Here is a 9,956-nt window from a genome sequence, read left to right as displayed (position 1 = left end):
TTTGAATGTGAATTAGAATGTTATGTTTAGGATTCGTTTATAGATTTGGACATATACATTTAAACAATAAAAATCCTACAACAATATTCCAGTCACTAAGCCTACAATGACTAATCAAATTTCACGAAGTAATCAAATTTCAAAATGAAAAAAATGAACCGGTTTTGCGATTTAAAAAAAATGATCTTATCGATGAAACTTTGGGGTGAATGAAAATCACTTTAGCAATGCTATAGATGGTTGTTCTTTTGCATGAACACTAATTTGGTACAAAAGGATTGGTCGCGTTGTTTTTAATACCGTAAGTACATAGAAGTTAGCATGATTAAAAGAAGAAAAAAATCAATAACATATGAAATGGTAACCAAAGTGATAACATTTGAATTGAAAAAAAAATACAAACCAAAGGTATTGCATTCATAATTTACAAATAATAAATCATTGTTAGGTACCCGCACATAGCGTCACGTGGCAATGATAGTTCAACAAAAGCATATAAAAAAATCCTAAATGATATAAAGATGATAATTCTTGATACCTGGTTCAGGTCACCCGGTTCTCACCGGAGCTAACCTGAATTTGTCGGAATCAACCGAGTTCTAGCCGTCATAATCCCATACCAAACCCTAACCTCTCAAGCCTATGTTGATCTGGTCTGTTCATGTTGCGTCGCTGCTGGATCTAACCAGAGGGTTTTCATGACAGAGAAAAACCTGTTGATCTGGTGGGAGGTGGAAAGCAGGCGGTGGAGGAGAAAATTCGGTGAACCAGGTGGTATTCTGATCGAGAATATGAGGTTCGGGAAAGAAAGAGGTGTAAACAACCGTCCAACTCTGCCAATAACAATGCTCCACAATCATAAAACACTATTCACTTAAAAAGTAGAGAAAATGATAAAACTATTAAAAAACCATATATATTATTTTAACTTTTTCAGTTTTGTACTGTTCAAAACATTCAATTTTTAATATATAGGATTTTAACTTTTTCTCTCATTTCCCTTAGTTGATCCTTAGCGCCTTCTTCCATGCATAATTGTAGAGCCGCAAATTACACTCATACAGTGACATGATTAGAAAACTTACATTACTTGCATATAATTCAAGCTTTACAAAATACAATTCAACATCACAAAATCAATTAAAAAGATCTGTACTGAATAGGCATATTTCTTTTTTAATCTTCCATCTCTCAAAACTCTTAACTTTACCACCATAAAAAAACCCCTACCTTCTCTATTTCTTAATAATCTTTAGGTGGAAATCAAACCCTTTATCATTTCTAGTTTCTTGTAAGTTGCTTTTTTTTTGTTTCTAACATTATTATTATTGTAATTATTTTGTTATATTTTAATAAAAAATAAATAAATTGAAGGGTGATGTGGTGCTAATGATAAAAGTTCCAATCTTGACATCTAGTTCATTAAATTTCATCAAATTGGTAGACGATTTAGTTGTTTTCTTTATTTCTTGATACTTTGAACCATAAAAGATTCTTGCTTTGATTTATTGTTTTCAACCCATGAGACTTCGTTATGGAAAACCCAATAAAACCCTTGAAAATCAACTCGAAAACACGAATCCCGTTGATGAAACTGAACCAACAACACATAATTTCATTTGGAGATCATCAAATTTTCCTTATTACAACCAAGTCCCTTTCATAACAACACTGCTTACAATAACTCACCCGCAAATTCGAGTGTCTAACCAACGCAAAAGTGGTTTGCACAAAAATGTTCCACATGTCCAATATTGATTGGGTTTCCTTTGATTAAAAGATTTAATAGCGGTCAAAACCGATAAATTTTAAATAAAATGTCAATGGGTATTTTGGTAATATATTTGGTCAACATGGTTATTAATGTGATTTTCGCTTAAACTAAGAATTAATATGGGTATGTCATTATCACAGTTGGTTAATAAGTGACACTGATGAGTAAATTTAGCATTGATTTCTGATTTAAGTGGTAATATCAAATTAGGGGCTTTTGTTAAATTGACCTTTACCTTACACAATGTATCTTATGCATGCATTTTTCATGAAGAAATTGTTAGGAGGGCAGGCTCATAACATAAGCTATATACTATATATGAAATACATATAAACAATCAAGTTTATATCAAATACAATCATAGATAAAATCATAAATACATATAAACAATCAAATTTATACATACAATGTGAACATATGTTATCAAGTACATCACAACATTTATTATAAAATGAACACATGTCACATCATACAAATTGAACAAACACGGATGCAAAATTAATCAAATCTCATAATAGCAGTTTACAACACTAACATGTCATGACTGTGTATAAAATCCACATCTCCTAGCCCTTTTTCTTTTATCTCTATTGCATAACAACTCACGCAATGTGGGCACCTCAAGCCTAAATCACAATCTCAACACTATCTTCTGAAAAACACTACACATCACCACCCCTGGTGTGGCATTCCCGCATCTTCGGTCGCCTTGCATCTCAAGGTCATATGAGGCGCAATTTTTTCATATATACTAAGATTACTAATGTGAAAAGACATGTAAATTCATCCACTCTAAATTGATTTAAAGAAAAACTTACTTCACAAGTTGTTTCGTGCACGTGTTCATGGTAACAATTTGACTGCTGAATTGCTCTACACATCAAAAGAAACAATGAATAATGATATATTAAGCCCAAAAAAATCATTTTTCTTGATTGCCAAAAGAAGCATATCTAACGCTGCTAGCATATCTAATTATATCAACAACTCCAATTAGAAGCAAAATCATTATTCATAATTTCCAGTAATCAGTTATTGATGACCATCACCTAACACATCATGTACCTATGATGATAAACAATTGTAAATGATATCCAATTAGAAGCAAAAAAATAGTTATGAATAGTAAGCCATATGAATACCTTTCAACAATAAAACCCATGTCCTAATAATTTCTCGTGAAGTACGGGTTTAAGGTTTCTTCATGTAGAAAAGACAGCCCTCTCTCTGTACCGAAGCAAATTCGGTATTTTATAGGCCAATCAAATTCTAAACGCTATTCTTTACGCCCTTCAATCCGTAAGGTCCACAATAATTCAGCATAATATGAATGTTACTCAAGTCTGGTTGTGTCATTCAGTCCATTTGATTATGAACATGCTAATTTGGATTGTGTTTTATCAACATATCAAAACATATAGCTTAAAATGAAGCATGTCTAAAAGGCTGAATGGTTAAATATACAAAATGTGTACATCTTATAGATTAGGATCCTTTCATGTCTCACAACATGACCTCTCCACCTGTTGGGTTCAACATAGGAAGATCCTGATCTACTTATAATACATAAAAGTCTCTAATTATTTATTTATAACATTACGTTACTATTCATATGAAATTAGAACATGCTAATTTGGATTGTGTTTTATCAACATATCAAAACATATAGCTTAAAATGAAGCATGTCTAAAAGGCTGAATGGTTAAATATACAAAATGTGTACATCTTATAGATTAGGATCCTTTCATGTCTCACAACATGACCTCTCCACCTGTTGGGTTCAACATAAGAAGATCCTGATCTACTTATAATACATAAAAGTCTCTAATTATTTATTCATAACATTACGTTACTATTCATATGAAATTAGAACATGCTAATTTGGATTGTGTTTTATCAACATATCAAAACATATAGCTTAAAATGAAGCATGTCTAAAAGGCTGTATGGTTAAATAGACTAGATGTGTACATCTTATAGATTAGGATCCTTTCATGTCTCACAACATGACCTCTCCACCTGTTGGGTTCAACATAAGAAGATCCTGATCTACTTATAATACATAAAAGTCTCTAATTATTTATTCATAACATTACGTTACTATTCATATGAAATTAGAACATGCTAATTTGGATTGTGTTTTATCAACATATCAAAACATATAGCTTAAAATGAAGCATGTCTAAAAGGCTGAATGGTTAAATAGACTAAATGTGTACATCTTATAGATTAGGATCCTTTCATGTCTCACAACATGACCTCTCCACCTGTTGGGTTCAACATAAGAAGATCCTGTTCTACTTATAATACATAAAAGTCTCTAATTATTTATTTATAACGTTACGTTACTATTCATATGAATTTAGATTCTTTCGGATAAAAATGTGCTAAGTTAAGAATCCAATCAATTTTCAGTCCATACCAAAGATGATGAAAAATAAAAACAAACTGATACTTGTAATCCTTTCTCAAGTATTTTGTTATTACCTTGTCTGCTTGAGTGATTTCGACTCTAGAGCTCTATAAACTCGAGTGAAGCTTCACTGCCTATAAACTCGATTAAAGAAAATGCTTGAGTCCATGATCCTCGATCAAACAAACAGAATCCCATGTCCGACATAAGAAATTAACAAATTGAAATATGTAATGAAAGATTCATAAGAATTAACAAAATGAAGTAGACTTACATTAGCAAGAGAGTACAATAATCGGCGATTCTGTCTCCACATCTTCTCAAGACCGCATCTTTTTCCTTGTCACCGTAGATGCCAATGGTCGGAATAGAACAGCCAGCCGGAGACCGTGACCGACTTCTATTACTCCACCACTCTCTGTCTCTTCTTTTTTTACCATCTTCGGCCTCATGTTTAAGGTGTTGAGAATCTGAGACGGGAAATCAAGCAAGAAGTCGGGTGATGTGATTTGCATAGAGGATGAGGGAGGATTGGAGTAGAGGCAAGAAGAAAGATAGAGCGACCGTTGGAGATTTGTCACACCCTGAATTTCCACGTATCACCGGTGGGCCCGGTGGGGAGTATCGTGACGTAATTGATGTCATCATAGTCAAACAACACAATATATAAATGCACAGCGGAAGCAAAAGATAAATATATTACATTCCGAATATAAAGTGATGTCAAAGTATCGTAAAGTAAAGGATCCACAGGCGGATCAAATAAAAGAAAACTGTTCAACAGACTTTAGGCATCTAGAACTTGCAAGATTCCTTATTAACGCCCTGAGCTTCCAGCCAATTACGTTCAGTACCTGTCACTTAACCCCTTTTTGGAAAATACGTCAGTTTACACTGGTAAATACAATTAACCGACTCATTTGAAAAGGTTTAATAAAATTGATTTGAATGCACAAGGCACAACATATCTTTTATAACTTGGGACAATTATCTTTATAATCTTGTATACAGATTTACATGTTCGTTGTACGTTCAGGGCCCGATGTAGAAATCGAGTCAAGATTAACAGACACGCCACAAGTATAGGCCCACAAGAGAGTGAGATACCGTTTCCCTTATGCACTGCCAGGGGTATGCCTACACCTTGTGCATAAGACGTGGCCATTTTATAATACAATGATGTCAGGGATATCCGGGACATGGTCATTAACCCCTAAAGGCTTTTATTTCAAACAATACAGATTAAGGCGGGTTACCTCAATAATTTAATCACAATACGACTAAACATTCAATACCCGACCAAGCAGTATTATTATAATACCGTATCCCAAGCCCGTATAGGGAAAATAAGTTAAAAGTATTTACCTGAGCTAGCAAAAGCAATTTATACTCAGCCGTATATTCTAATCAGCAAGCGCAAGTACTTCTACTGGGGCTCTCAATCTGGAACGAAGGTTTTATTAACCTATTAGATTCCTAACGGGTCTTATTTAAGTCGTAACTTAGACCGGTTAGTTTTAAGGAAAGGTTTACGGTTCAAAACGCATGATTAAGCGAAGACCGTATTGGAATGTGATTTAGACCCGACAAGTTTGGAGACTTGTATAATATGGGTAAACTAAACACATTCTGAATTTTGAGATAAAAATGATAAGGTTTGACCCGTTTCGGCTAATTTATGCAAACTAGTTACATAAACCGAACCGAACGCGCAAGAGGCGTATCAGGTAACCGTATGAGTCCTATACGGTTTCCTAAGTCAATATGCTCCAAATATGTTGTGATATCAGTAGGATATCTTCCATTTTGCCCAAAACGAGTTTAACCCCAATATACGCCCCGTAGGGGTATTTCGGTCATTTTAAAGATTATAAAAGCGATTTCCGGGTTAAACAGGAAATCTGAGTTTTCTGATCAGGTTATAAAGTTCAAAATACTTTATTTATTATTTAAAATCAGTAGCAATTGGATTCGTGTTAAAATACTATGTAGAACTCATTTTATGTCCGAAAAGGGTATATTCGGTATTTACCGAATCGAGGTCATAACCGTAGGCTATGAGCAGGTTAAAAATAATTAAAAATCTTTAAAAATCTCAAAATATTATTTTACATCAGCGTGTAAAAGGTTTGGTGTCGAAATTTGGGTTTAGATAGACTTTATGCTAAGTGCGCCGTTTAATTACAAAAGTTTTCTTAATTGCGCTATTTAGCATAACTCCTATTCTGGACCTCGGGTTGACATGAAATTTTAGGGACATGTTTAGAAATCAGTAACCAAGGTTATTGTCCTTCCACATGTCCAAAATTCTCGTTTTAAGGTCAAAAGGGCATCATGGTCAACTTCTAAGCATATAACGGAAATGTACAAACGACTCGGACAAACAACGAACCAGCCACAGAGGGTTATACCATCATGTAACCTGGTCCTAAGAGAGTCCTAGGGCATATCTAAATCATACTAAAACGGGTCAGAACTGAAGTCAAAGCAAAAGTCAAAGTTTTGCGACTTTCGGTTCCGAACCGGGTCAAAACAGGAAATTGTCGGATCAACAAGCTTAGATCAGTTCTTAAACTCATTACTGAGTTATATGAGTGATAAAATAGGTTATACGCCTTCTACATTGCTACTTATGCGCTAAATCGAAAATTAAGCTTCTGTTGACTTTTTATAAACAACTTTGACCCGACATTTGATCTAGTTAGAATGGGAATCAGAGGGTGCCCTTCTAAGGGTTTAAAGCCCACATGATTACCAACTTATAACTACCTTTGATTCGACAAATCACTGGACCAATAGTGATTAATCATTAAGTCAACCGTTAATTACGACGGTTTGACTTCTAAGCTAAAACTAAGCGAAAACTCAAAAAGGAAAGGTCAAGCATACTTACAAAGGTCTAATGCACTATTAGAGATGGCTTGGGTCTGCTCTTATGCTCCAGGAAGCTCCAAGAAAGCAGATGGAATGAATGATCACAAAGTTGCAACCAAAGGCCTTTATATAGTGATTTAATCACCATGGATTGTTGACACACAACACTACCAATGGTTCTTGATCATCAACACATGTCCCTAAGGTTCTAGAAGTCACTTAGGTAGCTCTTGGAAGTGTTTAAAGCCATAAATGTCGTTTACATGGGCTGAACAGGCAACAAAAACAATTTTCTGCATCTGGGCGTGTCAGGCGGCCCTCGTAAGAGTTCTCCTTGGCTTTACGCGGGCCGCGTGAGCCTTCAGATCTGATTCCAAATCTTTTCATTAATTGCATGCTTGGCTCCTGGTTCTTCGAAAGGTCAACTTAACTTATCTCTTGCACTTTGACCCCTTCCAAATTACCTACAAGGGCCCCTAGACTTTTACCTATCATGTTAAGTCCTTGTTTACCTTGTTATTACCCGAAAAGTCTTAACTTTTGACGTTGACGCTTTTAACCCCTCGTATACGAATTTGATCATAACTTTCTCATACGGTAATGAAACTTTGTGAAATTTCTACCGTGCATTCTATTGAGCATAATTTACCTTTACAAAGCTTTGTGTTTGCTAAAAGGTCACTCAGAGGTATAACTTAAACATGTTGACACATTTAACCCCTGTAGTTTGTAATTTCTCACTTTCTTTCACAATTAGCTTCGTATGATCCATCAATCATTCGTTTAAGGGTATAAACATCATGTAGGGACATTGTAGGGCATATTTATCCATTGTTGACATTTTGAACCCTTGAATTCACATACTTTCTATGTTTGTCAACTTTAGTCCCTCTATAGTATTCATTGACTCGTTCAAGCTTATGACACGTGTCAGTACATTATAGGACGTGAATTTTCGAGGTGTTACAAGATTAGGGTTTGATTAAAGAGAAAAGGGCAGATGTTTGAGAAGCTGGGTGAGGGAAAAGTAGAAAAAAATGCTCTATACAGTTTTTGCCGCTAAAAAAAGAATTATCAAGAAGATGCAAGCCTACAACAAATATAAAATGCATATGGTAGATACCTTGCATCTGCAATCCCATGGCAGGTTACTTCCCCTACAGACCTAAATATATGACAACTCATGTTAAAGAAAAAGAAGATGGCTACAAAAGATTGAGTATGAAATATACAAAGTCAAAGGTACTTACTTGCAGCAAGACTACGGGAGAAATGATAATTTCATAGACATGTATATGCTCCTGGAGTGAGTGGTCATAAAAAAGTTCAATTACAATACTACACCCACATTCGGTCAGAATCAAAACAAAACAAATATAGCAAGAAGACAAAGAAACAGACTAATTCATGGATGAAATCATCGAAGAGGATGGAACTTCTGGACTATTTGTACTTTTCCTTCACAAATTTTTTTGGGTTTCATGTAAATTACATTAAGAGCAAGAGGCATTAGGGTAATTTCACTTCAAGGATCAAAATTTTACCTGTTTGTCGAGTCGCATCCAGAAATCGGGCGGATTATTTCCTCATCTTTGCAAAATTAAACCGGTTACTCAAAGTAAATTATATAATACTTAACACTGTTGACATAAAATCTGAAATAAAAGAAACGTTGCCTACTAACTATTTAGGCTAAATTTGGGGATGTTTTGCTCCCTTTGTTCTGCATTAAGATTTTGCATGAGATCCATCAATGCTAAGTTCAAGTTGGTTAACTCTGCTCATGTTGCTTCAAGATTGCCATATGAGTTCATTGACAGGCCTTTCTAAGCATTCTCTAATATTCCTTGCAAGTATATCCCCTGAGTTTCTATTCTCATTTGGTGTTTCTTTTGTACCTGTACACACAGGTCAAATGACTAAATACCCTCGATAATCCTATAGGTTGAAACCCCGTGTGTTACACGTCCTTGGTTAATAAAAAAAATGGAAAATAACTATTAAAAATAATTACATATTGTATTTATAAATTTTATATTTATAATTATATATCAACTTTACATTCACGTTTTGTGCATTTGTGGCAGGCCCCATTCTGGTGAAATTGTGCCATTTAAGTAATTCTATGCATCGTCACTGCAAATCAAAGAAATATTGTGTGATTAAGACTAATTTGACTTTGATTTGCTATACTTTAGGATTGAACATAATCATGCAAGACCCATATAGATAATGCATAAACTGAACATACCCATTTATAAGTAAATGGATCGAAGAGATTCAATGAGATAAGTCTTATAATTACATTAAAGCTCTCCTTTTATTATATATATTCATCAAAGAGATTAGCTTTTATGCAAAAGTGCTATAACTTTACACTATATTTGCAACATCCAAAAGATGATTCTGGACGTTTCTATTACGACAATGTTATAAGAATACATGATTCAATGAGTATAAAGGAGGACCTGTTTTGCTTGTCCATTTAACCACCAAAAGATGTCACTATTATAATCCAATTTTCTGTACCAACATACCCAACCTGGTGGACAACAAAAATTACATTAATTCTTGATCCATTAATATCCTTTCCTTGAGCATACATCCTCCTAACACATTGACCCATTCCTAGGTAAACTGTTATGCTCACTTTATGTCACCTCATATCTGGACCATAGAAATTTAAGCTAATTATATTATCTTTAATAGTTGATTAATGTGTTATTTATAGTTTCAAGAAATATATTATTAGTCCAATAATTTAAATATTTAAAATAAAATCACCATATAATAGTACCCTGTTGCCACCGCTTTCCTGGGGATGATTTCTTTCCATTACTAAACTACCAATCAATTGGAAAGAAAACAACTATAAGGCTATGTCGACCCTAACAT

The 9,956-nt window shown here is 34.3% G+C and overlaps 1 long non-coding RNA gene across 1 annotated transcript; it reads right to left on the bottom strand.

Annotated features, from left to right (window-relative positions):
* Positions 1–2,250: 2,250 nt before the first annotated feature.
* Positions 2,251–4,753, bottom strand: LOC110871303. Its single transcript, XR_002553634.2, has 2 exons — positions 4,262–4,753; positions 2,251–2,647 (listed from the first exon to the last, which is right to left on the bottom strand). It is a non-coding gene; the product is annotated as an uncharacterized LOC110871303 (long non-coding RNA).
* Positions 4,754–9,956: the final 5,203 nt, after the last annotated feature.

The sequence above is a fragment of the Helianthus annuus genome, chromosome 8, assembly GCF_002127325.2.
Source record: "Helianthus annuus cultivar XRQ/B chromosome 8, HanXRQr2.0-SUNRISE, whole genome shotgun sequence".
In the NCBI taxonomy this organism is placed as follows: domain Eukaryota; kingdom Viridiplantae; phylum Streptophyta; class Magnoliopsida; order Asterales; family Asteraceae; genus Helianthus; species Helianthus annuus.
The sequence above is the reverse complement of the archived record's forward strand: the minus strand, read 5'-3'. Positions and strand labels throughout refer to the sequence as shown.